At 45.3% G+C, this 19816-nt stretch overlaps 1 long non-coding RNA gene across 1 annotated transcript; it reads right to left on the reverse strand.

The window, feature by feature from the left end:
• Nucleotides 1–5176: 5176 nt before the first annotated feature.
• Nucleotides 5177–7112, reverse strand: LOC119281042. Its single transcript, XR_005138254.1, has 4 exons — nucleotides 6901–7112; nucleotides 6705–6825; nucleotides 6436–6606; nucleotides 5177–5580 (listed from the first exon to the last, which is right to left on the reverse strand). It is a non-coding gene; the product is annotated as an uncharacterized LOC119281042 (long non-coding RNA).
• Between the last annotated feature and the right edge of the window lie 12704 nt (nucleotides 7113–19816).

The raw sequence follows: 19816 nt of genomic DNA on the forward strand, positions 1-19816 counted from the left end.
TTAAAAACAGGAAAACATTTACCAGTCGACATGCGTGCACAAGTTATCACCCAAAGTATCTCGTTAGCTACCCTCCAAAAAAAAGTATCGCGTTGGCTGATTGCTAGAAGAACCCGCAAAAAGAATTGCTGGTGCTCCACGTGTCATACACGTCCATCTCCCCCCCCCCCCCAAGGTTGTACACGTTATCTCTACTCCTAAGGGAGTAGTTGGTAGTCTCGCTTCCAGGTTTTTTTTAGTCCCACCTCCCACGGTTTATTTTCGTCCTAAAAAAATCTACGAAATTTCGTAGGTTAACCAGGGACAACTCCCACCTCTCAGATTTTTTTTCGTCCCACCTCCCATGGTTTTTTTGGTACCTCGTCCCACCTCACACTAAGCCGCCACGAACCGCAAAAACCGCCTACATAAGCCAAATCAACAAATCTCTCTCATTAATGCAATTTTCTTTAGGAAACAAATAATAGATTCTTTCCTATCTTAGCCAAATCAACGGATCTCTCCCATTAATGCAATTTGCTTTAGTAAACAAATAATAGATTCTTTCCTACCTTAACCAAATCAACGGATCTCTCTCATTAATGCAATTTGCTTTAGGAAACAAATAATAGATTTTCAGGAAACAAATAATCTCTAATCTCTAATCTCTAATCTCTATCTCTAATCTCTATCTCTAATCTCTAATCCCTAATCTCTAATCTCTAATCTCTAATCTCTAATCTCTAATAATAATAATAATCTCTATCTCTACTCCTAATGGACAAGTTGGTTGAATAGTCCGGTTTATTTTGGTCTCACATCCCACCACCATATCTACTCACGTTAATTTTTTTTACCCTCACAATAAAAAGTTTCCTAACCTTTCCAAAGTTTCCTAACTAGACACGTTATAAACGGGCAGGAACTGATAGCACGTTACCAATCAATAAAATTTAGTTTCATGACAATCAATTCCAAATCCTAATTTTCCTAATATGTCGATCTTTCTCAAATCCTAATAAGGCATCTTCCTCTTTCCTTTTTCACCGCTCCACCTAGAAAAAAAGACCCATCAATCACGCAGCCCCTCCCTGCCTCTCCCCAACTCCCCAAGCGACATCCTCTCTCCCCTCCCTGCCGTCCTCCAAGACGCCCTCGTCGGCGCACTCTTCATCGGAGCGCCGTCCGCTGGAAGCCGGAGTCGGGAAGGAGAGCAGCCACCAGCGGGGGAGACCACAAGGGAAGGTGTTGGTTCTTTCTTCGATTGATGCATCCGCTCGTGGGGGCATTGCTGGTGGGGGGCGAGGAGCGATGTTGGTGGCCGTGCTGGGGCCCGGCGGCGTGGGCGGGCGCGCTGGAACTGGTTGTGTCGATGGCGTCGTTACCGCCGGAGACCACATTCGTGTGGGCGCTGGCCAGCGCCGGGTGCGTGGCCAGGTAGGTGCGCGTGCCTCTCAACGGTCTGCTTGAGCCGGCCGGGTCGGCGGCTGTACGGCTTCGATGTGCTGCGCACTGCAAAGGGCTTCCGTCACTCGATGAGGTCATCCAGCGGTAAGGGGAAAACCCCCCTTCGATCCCTAACACTACCCCACCACAACAATCCATTGCTAAATTTTCTATGACTGTTTGGTTAAATTTGCAGGTCGGACAAGCTCGTTGGCCACATTGGGTAGCTGCCGCCCTCTGCTGAGATTGTTCACACCATGGATGAGATCTCCAACACTGTAAGTTACTCTTCTTTGGTTACGTTTTATTTAATCTGTGTAGTTTGATGTGGGTTGGCTGATGATTGGCTAGGTTTGCTCGGTCACTGATTCGGCGGAGCTGTGCAGGGACACGCACTCAGATAGGTGATTGGATGACGTCTGCTTGCTTCTTGTGTAATAATTTGGAAGCTCTGCAACAAAGTGTTTTCAGTTTTCTTTTACTGAATATAAATATGTATGTGAACTAGGGAGTTTATGGAGGAAGCAGATAAGGCATCAGTGATGAATTATGAGCATCTTCAAGTAAGGTCTATAACATAAATGGCATCTGTGAAAAGGGAGAGAGCAGAGTGAAATGACCAAACCAGAACGGTAACATTCATTTTCTGTGATTTTCTGCAGTACCTGAACACATATACTACTTTATAAAACGCGGTACTAAACGCTGAGAGTGAAGGTGCCCTGGCTACCAGAGGAATATGGGAAGGCAGCAAATAACTTGCGTATCGACTTTGAGAAAGGAGGGATTCATCTTCGTAACAGTTGCCATAGTGATAGTTATATTCTGTTGTGATTGTTAGCTTTGAATTTGAATTAGAAAGATAATGCTCTACCATTGCAGATAAACTCAAGCATCTTAATCAGCTGAACCTTGCAATTGCGCATCTGGGCAGAAAGTAGGTATTGGGCAGGCCGTTGCGAAGCTTAGTACTATTTTCACGGTCGAACTTGCATATATTGAAGTCAGTTGTAGTTCCAGTTTGGAATTTAGTACCATGCATATCAGCATATTAAGAGAAGCCTGATTGGTTCCATTGATTTGCTATAGAACGTTTTATTAGACATGAAGGTGCCTGGCCTTTCTTTTATAAAAATAGGGTAAGACCTACTTTGAAGAAAAATTGCTTGTTATGTTTACGAGTGGAGCGAGAAAACAATTGCTAATCTCCTTTCATATACTCATTTTTGTAACTCAGTTGTCCATCTACAGATATTGGTGGTCATGCCTTGCCCCTCACTTCCCTCCAAGCTTGTCGCCCTCGCCCCCCTCTTTGAGGCAGCCTTGTTAGACCAAAAGAAGCAATACTTTCATTGATAGACTAAACGACTCATGGCATGTGGACTAATGGACATGTCTTTTAATCCAAGGCATGGAGAACTCGGTACATGTCGAGGAAGAGGAACATAATGCCGGAGGAAGGCAATAACAAGTATCATCTCAAGGAGTTCTTGATGGAGACGATTGGCCAGATCTTACTTGTAGCTTTTTTTGTGGGAAAGTCTTTGACTCCACATTGTTGGCCTAAGTTATGTTCGCACTCCGTTTTGGATTAAATCAATTGAACCTACTGAAAAAAAATCCTTTGGGAGTGTGACATTAGCAGGCGCGACAAGAACGATGATGGGATGCTCACTGGAGATGAGGTCAAAAAGATGAATACGCCAATGATGCATAGATATATGTATGAATTGTACATGTACACACAAAACATACTGTGACAAGTATCTCATGCCAAGCTTTAGTTTCGGTAAGAGGTTTTGTTGCCCCTAGCAACGCATGGCCATTTAACAAGGCTGCCTCAGTTGTCCATCTACAGATATTGGTGGTCATGCCTTGCCCCTCACTTCCCTCCAAGCTTGTCGCCCTCGCCCCCCTCTTTGAGGCAGCCTTGTTAGACCAAAAGAAGCAATACTTTCATTGATAGACTAAACGACTCATGGCATGTGGACTAATGGACATGTCTTTTAATCCAAGGCATGGAGAACTCGGTACATGTCGAGGAAGAGGAACATAATGCCGGAGGAAGGCAATAACAAGTATCATCTCAAGGAGTTCTTGATGGAGACGATTGGCCAGATCTTACTTGTAGCTTTTTTTGTGGGAAAGTCTTTGACTCCACATTGTTGGCCTAAGTTATGTTCGCACTCCGTTTTGGATTAAATCAATTGAACCTACTGAAAAAAAATCCTTTGGGAGTGTGACATTAGCAGGCGCGACAAGAACGATGATGGGATGCTCACTGGAGATGAGGTCAAAAAGATGAATACGCCAATGATGCATAGATATATGTATGAATTGTACATGTACACACAAAACATACTGTGACAAGTATCTCATGCCAAGCTTTAGTTTCGGTAAGAGGTTTTGTTGCCCCTAGCAACGCATGGCCATTTAACTAGGTGTAATTCAAAATAAATAAATTAAAAGCCCGTAGCAACGCACGGGCGTTCTACTAGTCTCCCCAGTTTATCTCTCCCTCTCTCTGCCTCTCTCTTTTGGCACTACACCACACCTGCCTGCAGCCCGGCAGAGCGGCTGGCTCACTCCATCACCACGAGATGGGACTGGGTGCAAGAGCGGCGGTGAGCAGTGATGGTCCGGAGGGACCCCTTCCGAGTGCGCAAGCGGCGGACGCTTTGGAGTCGTGTGCTGCTATGACTGTGGCGTCTAGTCCCGTCCTGTCCTCCTTCTTCTCTTACAGGGGTCTTCAGGCTGCTCCGCCCTTCTTCCCTGTCAGTTTCTTCGCGTTGTCCTGAGCTCCGGCCCCGCCAAGCCTACCATCGCCGGATTCCACGCGCCTAGACCAACCTTGCCGCCCTCCCATGCATCTAGCTTCCTTCCTGATGCCGCTTGCCTACTCTGTAGGCCGTACGTATATAAACCGGCGAGATCAATGGCAACGGAGCAATGTGGGATTATTTATGGATCTAAAAGTTACACGTGGATGGGCTAGACTGAAGCAGGCCCAATGCAGCGAGCGTCTTACCAGGCCCAATACAGCGAGCGTGAGGCAAAAACGAATTGTTTCTTTAGTACCACATCGGTCAATTCATAAAACGTGAAATCTTTTGCTAAAAAAAACATAATGACGGTGAACCCGGAGACCCAATCCGTGCTTTATTATTAGGAAGAGATTAGTACAAATGCCCGTGCGTTGCACCGGGCACCATTTTTTGTATCTAATTTTAATAATTTTAATATACATCGATAATAAGGTTAAACTGATTAGTTCTTTATGTAGCATGAAGTTCGGACGTGAAGAAGCCGCCTTAGCGTTATCCATCTGTTTTTATGGAAGAGTAATTTTTTCTTGGAATAGATTGTCTGTCATTTTTTTTTTTTTGCTTTTCTGAAAAATGCGGAAAATTCCTTATTTAAAAGTTAGCATTTTCATAAAAACTGACACTTTTTTAAGAATAGTTACTATTTTTATGAAAATCAGTGCATTTCTTTGAAGAAGAACATTTTTGAAGAGCTTTCTTTGAAAAGTTTTTTTTGTGTAAGCAACAGTCCCATCAAACTTTCGCTGGTTGGTCGTAAGGATTTGGCAGGCTCGCTCCAGCCACCAGGAGTACACCGTGCCCTCCCGGAGGCCATCTTCACGTCATAATGTCTCGAATCGAAACAAGACCAAGCCGCGATCCTCCTCCAAACTTGGCGAGCAAAATAACAGTTCAGAAGAAGATGCTCCACTAACTCCTCCTGTGAACTGCACATCGAACAAATCTCGCTTCCTTGCCATCCTCTCTGGATCAGCTTGTCCGCGGTCAGAATCCTCCCAAGCGACGGGTGTCAACAGAAATTTTTTACTTTGTTTTCAGCCAAAGCCTTCCAGAAAGTTCGAGAGCAAGTGCTCGAGTAAGAGCCCCAGAACATTGCCTTGTAGGTTGAGCGCGTCATATACATTCCATCTGTTGTCCAACACCAGGAGACGACATCTTGGCCTGTGGTATTTGCACCTCTCTGATCAACAACCATAATTTGATGGATTCATGAACTAACTCGGTGGTGTTGACCTGACGGAGTGCAGAAATCCATTTGTTCCCCTGAAGGGCTGTGCAAACAGAGATCTTCTTCGTTTTGAACTTGCGGAACATGCCAGAAGCGACCTCCCTGCGGACATAGCAAAAAGGAATCTAGCGAGTTCAGCATTCATAGCTCTAACACGTACTAATGAGGAACAGTAAAATCACTCAGCAAAGAGAAATTAGTAACCTGAACGTTTTATCTGTAAGAACATAATAACATGGTGCCTCTATGCAGTTTTGACATGATCATGTTTATGCCCCTAAACATTAGCCAAGTTCATGCACTTCTTGTCACATATGAATAGTGGATATTCATTTATACATTGCTTAAGTTACGAAGACTACAGAATAACATTTTTTTTCTATAGAACTATCCATGCGGGTTAAAAGCATAAATATGGGGGAGGATCTCTCTTCCTATAGAAGCATATCGCGATGACATGCTAAAGAACGATTTGTGATGGAGGCCCGATCCCCTGTCTTCAAGGCGGATCTCAAGAACAACACGGTCGGCGAGCAACATGTTGACGACATGGACATGGAGGTGCTCTGTATTAATGGTCAAACAATTTGCTTGATGGATGCACTTCATTGTAAGTTAGGTGTTATACTTATCAAATAAAAATAAAATTCCAAATATAAATTGGGAACTACTGGGTGGTAAGGGAAGACTGCACTGCAGTTCATCCCCTCAATGATTTTCCAACAAGCTGTGTATCGTCAGTTCTTGCACGGAGAGGATTCAATCATGTATGTATACAAACTTATCTGAAAGTTTCCATGTACGTTCTAGTGTGTCATCTTTTCTAGATCAATGGTCCAGCTAGGAAGCAAATCACGGGAGCAGCTGCACTAAACTGACACTTAATAACAAATTAACACCTGATCACTACACTTTGAACATAAGATTTCTGAAAAGTGCAGGTCAATGGCAGCGTACATTGCTGGAGATCCAGAGAGGCAGGGCTCGGCGAGCAGGGGCGGGGCATAGAGCGCGGCGGCTGCAGCTAGAGCCTCCGCATCCGTGTCGACGTAAGCCTCAGCCGGATCCGACGCGCTGATTCTGACGCTGCCGTGCGTCCTCCTCCTCCTCCCGGTCGTTGGCTCTTATCTAACAGTATAAGAAGCAGGCATGGGCACACAGAATATGATTTAAGAAAACTGACAGGATGCACAAGCTGGGACGCAACTCATGTTTCGGTAACGTACCTTAAGCTCCTCGTTTTCCAGCTCACACTTGTATAAAATCTTTAGATCCTCATTTTCACTCTTTAGGGAATTAGGTGTTCTATATTCAGTGCAGCAGACAAGGGTAGCAGTCCGTAGCAACCTGATTATGTAAAGATTAGGTGATATGCGCTGCTAGTAGCAAGCAGAGTAGCAGCTGAGGAAATGCTCCTCTTACCGGGGAACATCCAGTCATCGTCGGAGCGCCATAGGGCCATGCACGTCGCCTCCCACATCCTCCAGTTCTCATCCGCCTGACATCTCCGCGAGCACACGCTAGTCAGTAGCATCAGTGAGGAGCCGATCGAAATCCTAGGATAAAGAGGAGGGAGTGGATGGAGCGGAGGGGTCACCTTGAGGAGGCGCCACTGGAGGCGAACGTCGCGGGCCTCCCAGGGGCCAGGACTCTTGCTGCAGCGCGTTGACGGCCTCCAGCCGCGCGCGGTCGGCGGCGAGCGCCTCCACCCGCGGCATCATCGCCACGGCCTACGCGCGCAGCCACTCGCCCTCCCGGCAGGCCGGCCCCGCGACGACGCCACCGCCGTCCATGGAATCGCGGAGACGGAGCTTAGTAAATGACACGTGAAGAAAGCGTATTGTGACAGTGAACCCGGAGACCCAATCCGTGCTTTATTATTAGGGAGAGACTAGCAAAAGAGCCCGTGCGTTACAACGGGGTAATAAAACCGACGAATTGTACTCGTGTGACTTGAGCTTTGGTTGGTTAAACACGCTTATACTTCTTAGTTTTCTTGTAAAATAATATGGCGGTATTTATACTATTCAGGGTTGGTTATCCATCCATCAGATTATTCAGGGCGTAAATTTACGGAAAGAAGCATATTGTGACGGTGAATGCGACGGAGTCAATCCGTGCTTTATTATTTAGAAAAGAGAAATATGCCTATGCGTTGCTACAGCTCTAGAATAAACCTATACATGGTCAAAATACAGGACAGCAACATGTCTTCTTTTAGTTTTTTTCAAACCATTAGAAATATGTTAGATTTTACTTAAGTTTAGTTCCCTTATTCCACCATAAAGCATTCCGGTTGAAAAGGAGATGGCGTCTGTCATTTACTTTCTAGAAAAACATAGAGTCGATAAATTTTCCTGTATCTTCAGCCATAGGTCCTTTACTCATATTTAAAAAATTGTAATATTTAATCCAAGCAAAATTATATGAATTACAGGACAAATTGTACTCATGTGACTTGAGCTTTGGTTGGTTTCACACGCTCATACTTCTTAGTTTTTTTGTAAAATAATACGGCGGTATTTATACTATTCAGGATTGGTTATCCATCCGTCAGGTTATTCTTGAAGCTAGCTAGTAATCACCATGAGTTCAGTTGGCGTTCCAAGTAATCACCAAGCCAATCGACCGTGAGCATCCGGACGTTAGCTGCGAATGACAGACGGCTGGATGGGCTAATGAAGATTAAACCTCAATTTTGTACGCGGTAGTGCTGCTGACCTTCTGCAGTGAGACTTCGATCAGAAGGACTTACCAGACAGGGGCACGGCGGATTTAGATATCCTACTGCAGCTGCCGCTGCTCACCAAGGAGTTGCTCCCGTGCCGCTCGAAGGTCGCCAGCTCGGGGCAGAGCAGGAGCTTAAAGGCCATGGACACGCCAGACCTGAAGGACGGCAGTGGCAAGGGTGGCGCAGGTGGGCGACGTTGCTCGCGCTCGCGGCGGACGCCGGCGGCGCTCGATCTTGCCTAGAGCACGGAGGGGACAGGGGAGCAGGGGAAGAGGTAGGCAGTAAACCAGATAGGAATGGCACATGTATCGCATCTTCCCTCGGCGGAGCTCCGCTCTGTCGTCAACATCCGCGACGGACCCCACGAAGCCCATCATGTCGGCGTCCTTGAGGAACCGCCCCTGCTTGCCGCGGCCGACCGCAATTTCGGAGAAATTGGAGACGGGGGATCGTCCGCGGTTCGGCAACGGGTACGGGGAGGAGTCCGGGGCAATGACTGTTCCGCTCGACCGGCCGGAGGAGCGCAGCCGCTCCGGTGGCCGGAGATCGAGGGGGTGGCGGCGGTGTCCAACCCCCAACAGGCTGTGTTTTTTTTCTGACGGGACGAAAAAGGGGAATCCCTTCTCTGGAACCGCTGTCGTTGCTCGACTGTGCTCCAAGCCGCCGCCGCCACCGCCGTCGCCTGATTGCTCTCTCCCCGTCAACCCCCCCTCTCTCTCGATCCAGCGACGCGTGTTTAGATCGAAGCCCCCTGAATTCCACGACCGATCTGATTCTATCGATCGAGGCAGCTCTGTTTCGATTTGTATATGTACTTTTTAGGAGGAGTGTCCGTGTTTGTTTCTGATAGCCATCTATTTGTTTTATGCTCAACAGGCCCATTAGCCCTTGATCTGGCCCAGGGAGTCTAGCGACCCAGGGAGTCTAGCGGGGAAGAGAGCGGGTGCGACCGATTGGATGCACAAGACGTGGTTGGCCATCTGAATTAGTACCACCTTGAATATATTTTAAAATTAAAATTGAAAGCGTAAAATCACGGAAAGAAGCGCATTGTGACGGTGAATCCGGAGACCCAATCCGTGCTTTATTATTAGGGAGAGATGAAGAGATTAGGGAGAGAAAAGAAAAGTTAAGCCAAAGACGAATTGGCCGGGCAACAATACAACTCGTGTCCTCTTCCGTCTCATGTTTAAAGGCCCGTGCGTTGCAACGGGTGAAATTCAATATCAAACACCCCTTGCCTTTTCGCACCTTATCCTCTTCCCCGCGCTTCTCCGAGATAGTTGTGATGTCTATGTGATCACAATGACCCAAATGTGAACAATCTCAAGATGATGAGCTGATCCACAACATAACACACTGTCTATGCAGGCTAGCATAACTGACAAGCTCACGTGGAATCCGTTATCATACACGAACATCATTATAGCTAATGACCAACATATGACAAGGTTAAAAGTATCACCCTAAGGCCGGCTCCAATGCAAGAGCGATAAAATCTTGAGCAAATTAACATGCACAATCATACAACCCTAGCAGCTACATTATGTATACTTTTTTTAGTGGCCGACTCTAGGTTATGTGTCGAGGCCGAAAGTAGCCTTGGCGATGCAAAAGCTGCCAGGATTTTATTCCTAGCGCCCGCATTGTATGTGCCCTAACCAAGTTTCAGGTGACAAAAAATACTTTTAATTTTCTGAAAAAAATGAGATGGTTTTTTGAACTCTTCTTGATCATCTACACCCATATGGAAGAGGGCCTCCCAAAGCTCACAAGCAAAAGAGCAATTGCAGCGAGGCAACATATGTTTATTTCATTGTGGACATTTTTTTGTGGAGATGAAGAAGCTCCTCGATCTGCATGGGTTGGTTCCATCGAAAATTGAGCGTAATAAAAATAAAGTTGCTCATAATTTAGCTAATATTGATTGCTAGATAGCAGCGCTAGTTGGTTGCGCCTGTTTCAACCAACTTATCTAAGTTTGTATTAGCATACTATAGCACTCTTACATTTATCCCATGAATAAATTTGTTTGTTGGCAATGGGTGCAGGCAAGCAACAATGAGACTTGAAAAGAACGTTAAGGAAGTGGAAAAAATAAAAGACGCTCAACACAAAGTCTGAGTATGTGAACCAGGCTGGTCCTTCAACCGTTTCAATAATGACCAACGTGGTTAATTCTTTCCATCATTTACTTTCTTTATTTCTGTCAAGCCACTACTCTTTCCTTCTTTTATTTTCATACATGGAAGGCCTTCCCTCTCCTTATTTTCTGTGACATTGCTTCTCTTTCCTTCTTTAATCTTTTCCTCCCTTCCCTTCCTTATTTTCTGTGACCTTGCTTCTCTTTCCTTCTTCTCTTTCCTTCTTTAATCATTTCCTCCCTTTCCTTCTTTTATTTCTCGTGTAATTGGCCTCATCTCATCCTTCCTCAATCTACCCAAGGCTGCTTGGTGATGTAGTAAAACTCAGAGGCCTATATAAATTAGTGCACTTTAATTGAAAGGGGCGAGGTGGGACTAATTAGTTTGACAATGAACGTTGTTTCTTTTTCTACACCAGGCCCAGCTCGGCCCATGCGAAGGAGCAATTGAGATTGGTGCGTGGCCCAGGCTTTGAGAGTTACATAGAAAAAGAAAAAGTTTCTTTCTATTGCAAGAAACATTAGCCGGGTGAGTTGGCTAGCGGCTACGTGTTCTTTGCTAGACAACCTAAGTTCGAATCACACATTAGCAATTTTTTTATTTTATTTTATTGTGGGTGCAGCATGCCTAAAAGCGAAACGCACCTTGCTTTATCAAACTGATGAAAGCGTAAATTCATCAGAAGAAGCGTATTGTGACGGTGAACCCACGAAGTCAATCCGTGCTTTATTATTAAAAATTAATAGCAAAAATGTCCGTGCGTTGCAACGGGAGAAAAAATGTCACGACCCTAACCCGATAAGTATTCCCTCTCATCCCACACACGATCAAAAATCTATCCTGGACCAAAAATCTATCTTACTGACCTGTTCATTTAATCAAATCGAGACTCATGCAAACTCGAGACTCTGAATATTCAGGATGCGGAATGGAGTGCAGAGTTGAAATCCTAGAATAGAAGTACAACTGTACATGAGGAGGGACATGAACAACCTCGTTCGCAGAATGGCCTTCATGGCAAACTGACCCAAAGATGATGATGTAGATCTTGCGGATGGTCGTTCACCGCAGGTCCAGTACTTCATCATCCACAACCGCCGCAAACACTGGCCACACGCCCTACCGTGAAACGCTGCGCGCTACTGTTTGCCACGCTGCTAGCCCCATCGCCTCCAGCCACCATTGTTGTCGCCACCATCCGGAAGCTTGACTTTGGCACTGCCCAGTTAATCATGCCCAGACTGCAGCTCCCAGATCTTTGGGTCTGAATGTGATGGCGATATGCATCAAGGTGATCCCCTGCTTGTTGCTTTAGTGAACTCAGTAGGCTTGGCATAGGGGATGCAGTTTATTGCCCAACCACATCTCATACTGGAAACATGACGAGCCCCAAATTATTTCTATCTCGAAATAGATATATCGATGCTAAACAGAACTCTGCGCATGGTTAAAACTGACAGACAACATCTTGTTCTTGCTGTACTTTTAAAATTGAATTCAGATTGACCAAAATAGGTACCATTTGAAAGCTTATGACAAAAGACTTCTACCTTTATTTTCAAAATACTAACCGCATCTATTGTGTGCGATTTCTTCTAATCTACACATCAAACTATCATCTTAGGTATTATATAGATGTTACCTTTGAAACGTAGCTGGCCAATTTGATTTCAACTTGAGAACTCGGATGAGTTTCTTCTTAGTGGATATCTGCTTCGTTTGGAGATGCACCCATCAGCCTGAACCAGCACCCAAGTGATGTGAAAATGAATGTTCTTTGCGTAAACATTTCTTCAGCTTTAGCTAGTAACAAATATATCATTCACCATATGAAATCAATACAGTGGAACATATAAGTACGTTCTTTTTCAAAACTTAGCACAAGGAACTAAATCATCCAGTTAGTCGGTTCACTTAAAATCAATCCACATACTTGTCATGACGCAGACATTTTACCTTTGATAAACTAAGTAATTGGCAATTTAGCATTCGCAGATATTGTTATATTTTCTTGTTAGGAAAAGCAATCAAAATTCCCCAAAAGGTGTTAAGTTGTCACACAATTGTATGTATGTGTCTTGTCCAGAAGGTTTAAGCAACTGGAAAATGTGGGCCATTAAGCAAGTTGAGATTATTTTTTGCGGAGAATAAATATGATCCCAAAAGAATAATTCCCTGTGGTTACTTGGAAAATAAATGTGCTGCCGAGTAATTAACTTCATAATTAAGCACACAAGCCAACCACAATCAAGCACACAAGTCATCTGCATCAGTACTGTTACACTAACATGTAGCAACAACACGTATTTTATCATGATTCCCTTGGAATCTGTACAGTGTAGTGATGAGTGTGTGGCACAAAAAAGAGACCTGGCATTATGGTTGGTACCTTGAAGAAGGCCTTGCTCTTGTGCTGGTTGTCCAGTGCTCATGAACTGAAAGAAACAAGAAGACCAGGATGAAAAACAACCAACGACAACTTTGGCAAATTTTCAGCATATCAGAATCTGAGGAAAGCATGAACACATTAGCGACAATATATGTTAGACAAAATAATCAATTTATTTTATAAACTTAATACCAGCCAATCAGTGCTGTTATCTCGTCGCTCCAACTTTTTGATCTACTCTGTGATGATATTCTTATAGAAGGCTTTAGATTGCAGCTTCTGGAGGCAGGTAACAACACAAGTGAGCACAAAAATAAGCAGGAAAGCACCGGTTGCGATTTCCAAAACAATAAGCCAAGTCAATTGCTGGACTTTAACATGCTTATGCTCAGAAGTATTATGTTTTCATTGAAAAATCACTCACTTTTCTTTTGATTGCAGAAACTGAAGGTTCATTTTTTAGTCACACTGTCCCAAGACACACCTCAACTTGTATCTTCAAATTCAAGCTTAGCATAGAAAGTGAGAATTTTTTAAAAGTTTAAGACATACACATGATCCAAGTCAACCAGTCTAGGCATGGTAAAGTCTACAAAGATGATTCACTACCTTACTGTGTTATCAATTGATGAAAAATTGGCACAGCTTCTAGGATAATCCTGGTAGTACAACTGTAACAGTTACAATAATAATCTTGGTTTTTTCATTTGAATAAAAGAACACAAACCATCATGAGGCCCCTATGGAATCAGTACAACCATGATTCTGATCTCTCTTTTTTTGGGTGGACCATGATTTTGATCTGCTATAAGATTTATCCTTAAGTTCATAGTATTCAGAGTTCAGACCTCACCAGTGGAAAAATTCCTAGCAAAGCCATGTATGCGTAAAAGAAACATCAACAGTTATCTAGATAATCATGGGAAGAACATATAAAATTAATAAAGTCCTAAAGGAATAAATCAAGCGTGGGAAATTTACATGGTTGCTAGCTAGCTAGCATGGGCTATTGGCCAATGAAACACGTACCAGAGGATCAATCAGGCATGATGTATGGTCGTTTCGTGCACATCTGGTTGGCTTGCTTCATCGTCGTTGCCGGCTACTACTTGTACATCTGGTCAGCTTGCTTCTTCGTACTTCTACAACAGTACCTTGCTCTGAAGTGGATTTGAGTTTCACTCACTCCCTCCAGATCCTCCCGAGGAGAGGCGCTCCTCACGCGGGAGACCAGTGCCCTCGCACCGCTGCACCCTGCCGCATCCTTCCTTCTTCTCCTACCTCTCCTCCTCCCTGGATCCTTCTCTGTCTCTCTTTTCTACCAGAAAAATCAAAGCCCCGCCATGACCTTGGAGCTCTCCCTGCCAGCCATGGAGGCCCGCCTCCAGCTGCAAGGACTTCGCCCGCGGCGCCGGATCCCTCATTCTCCCGCGCCCGCTGGATCCCACCGCCGCCGTTCTGCACCGAGCAGATGCGTCGTCCCCAGCCTCTCGAGCAGCTGCGCTGACCTGATCCAGAAGCTGCGGTCGAGAGCACGGCAGGGGCGGCGAGCGGGCAGAGGTGCGGCCGCGGCGGCGGGCGGGCAGAGGTGCGGCCGCGGCGGCGGGCGGGTTGAGGTCGGCCGCGGCGGCCAGGGGATTTGGCTCGGCAAGGCCAGGGTCGTGGGGGGAGGCGGAAGCGTACGGGTGTTTTTTTGCAGCGAACCGTTTTTTCTTCGCAGATTAACGATGGATTGCGGGTTCAATGCACAAAATTACATGGGCTTTTCTGTAAAAAGTGCGCGACGGTGAACCCGGAGACCCAATCCGTGCTTTATTATTACTAGTACAAATGCCCGTGCGTTGCACCGGGCAAAAAAAGGGCACAATCTGCTTCATGTGCCATTATGCATCATTTTTATGTCCAATTTAAATAAACATCGATAATTAGGTTAATTTTGGTAATGTTCTTATTTTTAATAAAAGTTAATTCACATTTTCGTAAAAATTGGGACACTATTTGTCTTGTCCCAAACAAACACTTGCAGCATTAGTTTACAAAGAACATCTAGAGCATTAGTATCAGAAGACTAACCTCAACATATACACATGCTCTTCCTATGCCATCACTCTAGAGAAATTGTACAACCAGAAGGGAATAAACCATGCTGCTAGCTGTTATAGTTGGACATACAAGTCATTGTACTCTAGAAGCTAAATAGCAGAGGTAATGCTCCATCAACAAAATTCCAGTGTCACAGTCTCACAGATGAGATCTGGGACCATCTTTTCTGGTCCTGCCATTTCAGTTTCTCGTGTTGGTGATCCATTGAAATCCCCCGGGCACCGGCTTTGACCCCGACCTGCTTATTTGGGATGCCAAGATCATTTTCTGCAAACCCTTCTCTATGGAGGACTTCATTGCAGCTGGCTGGAATAGTTGAAAGCAAAGGAATGTGAGGGACGGCCACATGAAAGAATTCATGTGAACATATCAGACATGGTTGCTTTGATAGAACATTCTTCTGAATGAAGCAGGTTGTACAAAGACTACAAACAAAGTACCCCATCCGTTTCTAAATAAAGTCTTAGAAGATTTTTCAATATGGACTACAAACGGTGGAAATGGGTGAATCTCACTTTAAAATCCATCTATATACATCCTTATCCATGTGATATTATGCACTATAGTTTAACATTTGTAATAAAGTTGCATTAATTATTATTTTCAGAGTCTGAAGTTTGCACGTTAAAAAGCCCTCTTAGCGTTCTTTATCTGATGGAAGATTAGTTTGGAATAGTTTGTGAATCAATTTTTATTTTTTACTTTTTTCTGAAAAACATGAATATTTCTTTGTTTTTAAAAGTGAATGTTTTATTAAAACTCGATTTTTTTAGGGAGAACATTATTTGAATGTTTTTTAAATATTGTGAATACTTTTTATTTTGGTTTTTAAGGAAAATTTGACCAGTTTTTAGAAAGTGTGAATAAATATATAACTATGTACATTTTTAACTATTTTTACTATGTTGATTTTTATCAATAGAGTTTGTTGCTTGGTTGGGAAGATTCTTTTTATTTTTTTCATCATTTAGGCTTAGCCAATAAAAAGCACTTCACGTACACACTTCACTTACAGATAAAACACACTCTCTTTTTCTATATATAAAAAAAGACACCCAAACTCATCTCCCTTCCCCCGTTTTCCATTCTCAAGAGTCCCCCTGCCAGAGACCAATTCTCTAGATTTCTTTCCGTAATTGCTATTATATTGGCACACCCTATACTAATAAGCACCCCCACCAATTTACCTTGAAGCAATTGTAGGTCCCCTGCAATGTCTGCAGCTTGGAAGATGGCATGAACCACTGGATCTCTGCTAGAAGCGTCGGAAACATGTCATGAGCCACCGGCGAAGGCTTCTTTAGCGTGGAGTTCGCTCCCGATGATCCTGAAACCCAAAATTTCAACGAATAATAACATGAGATCCAGGCACATCTCGGAACAATTACAACACCAATTCAGACGGAGCACTCACTAACCTTGCATCTGATGGAGGTTGGGACACTTGAAGCTGACGACGTACTCTGGGAGGATCCTCATGTTCATGTCCTTGCCCCAAACAACATACCACTGTGGGTTCTGCATGTTGTCGATGGCACTGTCGTAATTGTCACTGCTGGGGTGGAGCTTGGAGGACCCGGCCGGGATGGCCTCTGGCCGGCCCAACAGAACACGGCACAACATGATATGCGCCTCGCCGTTCTCATCTGCATTTGCTAGCATTGCGCTGCATAAAAATGATTTCATACTCGTAAGTTCCTTTATGCACTGCTTCACAGAACATTCAGAACATATTTCATCACCCGGACTCTAGGTAGCAGGAAACATGATTTAGTTTTGCTCGTATTTCACCCTTCCACAAACCATTACCCAATCAAATTACTGCATTCATAGATAAACTAATACTGTCGTTCATGCAAACTTGTTTCCCCATAATTTTTGAGCTAGGAGTATGAATCAAGATATAGAAACCAAAGGCTAAAATAACATGGAATCAATTATATTATGGGACGGAGGGATAATATGAATGCAATTTGGAACAGATCCTGAATTGGTAACTGTGTCTGATAAATTATCCTACAGCTATATGCCTATATTCATGCTTGCCATCGATCAAAACCACAAATTCAGAACTCTGACCTGACCTGGCATAAGGAGACCGAGGCGGCGAGAGGTGGACGTCGTCGCCGTGGGCGCGATGGAAAAGGACCCGGTTGTTCATCCTGCCGAACCCGTGCTCCACCGCCGGCGCGGCCACATCCACCGATGGAGCGCCTGTGACGCCCCCGATTCAATCGTACACTAATCATGCACGCAAATGTGTACGATCAAGATCAGGGACTCACGGGAAGATATCACAACACAACTCTAAAACATAAATAAGTCATACAAGCATCATAATACAAGCCAGGGGCCTCGAGGGCTCGAATACAAGTGCTCGATCATAGACGAGTCAGCGGAAGCAACAATATCTGAGTACAGACATAAGTTAAACAAGTTTGCCTTAAGAAGGCTAGCACAAACTGGGATACAGATCGAAAGAGGCGCAGGCCTCCTGCCTGGGATCCTCCTAAACTACTCCTGGACGTCGTCAGCGGCCTGCACGTAGTAGTAGGCACCTCCGGGGTAGTAGTCGTCGTCGACGGTGGCGTCTGGCTCCTGGACTCCAACATCTGGTTGCGACAACCAGAAAGAAAGGAAAGGGGAAAAAAGGGGGGAGAAAGCAACCGTGAGTACTCATCCAAAGTACTCGCAAGCAAGGAACTACACTACATATGCATGGGTATATGTGTAAGGAGGCCATATCAGTGGGCTGAACTGCAGAATGCTAGAATAAGAGGGGGATAGCTAATCCTGTCGAAGACTACGCTTCTCGCAGCCTCCGTCTTGCAGCATGTAGGAGAGAGTAGATTAAAGTCCTCCAAGTAGCATCTCCAAGTAGCATCTCCAGTAGCATCGCATAGCATAATCCTACCCGGCGATCCCCTCCTCATATCCCTGAGGGAGAGCGACCACCGGTTGTATCTGGCACTTGGAAGGGTGTTTTATTAAGTATCCGGTTCTAGTTGTCATAAGGTCAAGGTACAACTCCAAGTCGTCCTGTTACCGAAGATCACGGCTATTCGAATAGATTAACATCCCTGCAGGGGTGCACCACATAGCCCAACACGCTCGATCCCATTTGGCCGGACACACTTTCCTGGGTCATGCCCGGCCTCGGAAGATCAACACGTCGCAGCCCCACCTAGGCACAACAGAGAGGTCAGCACGCCGGTCTAAATCCTATGCGCGCAGGGGTCTGGGCCCATCGCCCATTGCACACCTGCACGTTGCGTACGCGGCCGGTGAGCAGACCTAGCAACCTCCATTACAAAGGAAGTTGCGTTAACGCAGTCCAACCCGGCGCGCGCCACTCAGTCGCTGACGTCAAGAAGGCTTCGGCTGATACCACGACGCCGGGATACCCATAACTACTCCCGCGTAGATGGTTAGTGCGTATAGGCCAGTAGCCAGACTCAGATCAAATACCAAGATCTCGTTAAGCGTGTTAAGTATCCGCGAATGCCGAACAAGGCCAGGCCCACCTGTCTCCTAGGTGGTCTCAACCTGCCCTGTCGCTCCGCCACAAAGTAACAGTCGGGGGCCGTCAGGAACCCAGGCCCACCTCTACCGGGATGGAGCCACCTGTCCTTTCAGCCCCCTCGTCAGAATCACTTGCGGGTACTCAATGAGCTGGCCCGACTTTAGTCACCATCTGTATAGTATGTATGTATGTATAGTATATACCCGTGATCACCTCCCAAGTGATCACGGCCCGATAGTATAGCAAGGCAGACTGACAAGAATGTAGGGCCAATGATGATAACTAGCACCCTATACTAAGCATTTAGGATTGCAGGTAAGGTATCAACAGATGTAGCGACAATGTCAGGCTATGCATCAGAATAGGATTAACGAAAGCAGTAACATGCTACACTACTCTAATGCAAGCAGTATAGAGGAGAATAGGCGATATCTGGTGATCAAAGGGGGGGCTTGCCTGGTTGCTCTGGCAAGAGAGAGGGGTCGTCAACACCGTAGTCGAACTGGGGCGTCAGCATCGTCACGGGGTCTACCGAAGAGAAGAGGGGGGAGAAACAGTAAATACATAGCAAGCAAGTGCATAACAGGATAACAGGCAGAGCTAGACGTGTTCTACGCGGTAGGAGGTGATACCGGTGAAGGGGGGAAGCATCCGGGAAGTATTCCCGGGGTTCCGTGTTTTCGGGCAGAGGAGCCGGAGGGGGGGAAAGTTGCGAGTTCGATAGGTTAGGGGGGTGTGGCGGACGAACGGGTTGCGTATCCGGAATTGTCTCGTCGTTCTGAGCAACTTTCATGTAGAAAGTATTTTAATCCGAGTTGCGGATTAAAAGATATGATTTTCTAAAGATTTTATTAATTTCTGGAATTTAATTAATTATTTAATTAATTCGAAAAACAGATTAATGACATCAGCATGATGTCATGCTGACATCAGCAGTCAACAGAGTTGACTTGGTCAACCTGACATGTGGGTCCAGTGGGACCCACCTGTCATTCTCTGTTTAGGTTAATTACAGATTAGTTAATTTAATTACTATTTAATTAACCTAACTAGTTAACTAAATTAATTAAACCGGATTAATTAACTTAATTAATTCATTAGATAATTAATTAATTAATAATTAATTTTATTAAATCATTTTTATTTTTATTAATTATGTTTATTTTAATTAATTTTAATTTTTTTAATCCCTCTTTTTTTTGTTCTGGGGCGTGGGCCCCATGTGTCTGTGGCCCAGAGGGGCCATAGCGGGTCGGGCGTTGCGGGCGAACGGGCACAGGGCGCTGGCGCGGGCACCAGCCCGAACGGGCGCAGATGGTCGCCGGTGCACGGGCGGGGCCATTCGGGGCGATGGGGCGGGCGTAGGCCACCGGGGCACAGTGGGGCGCCGGCCAGGGCGTGGCCGCGGGCGAGGCAGGGCACGGCCACGGGGCAACGGCCACGGTGAC

The sequence above is a fragment of the Triticum dicoccoides genome, chromosome 3B, assembly GCF_002162155.2.
Source record: "Triticum dicoccoides isolate Atlit2015 ecotype Zavitan chromosome 3B, WEW_v2.0, whole genome shotgun sequence".
Classification (NCBI taxonomy): domain Eukaryota; kingdom Viridiplantae; phylum Streptophyta; class Magnoliopsida; order Poales; family Poaceae; genus Triticum; species Triticum dicoccoides.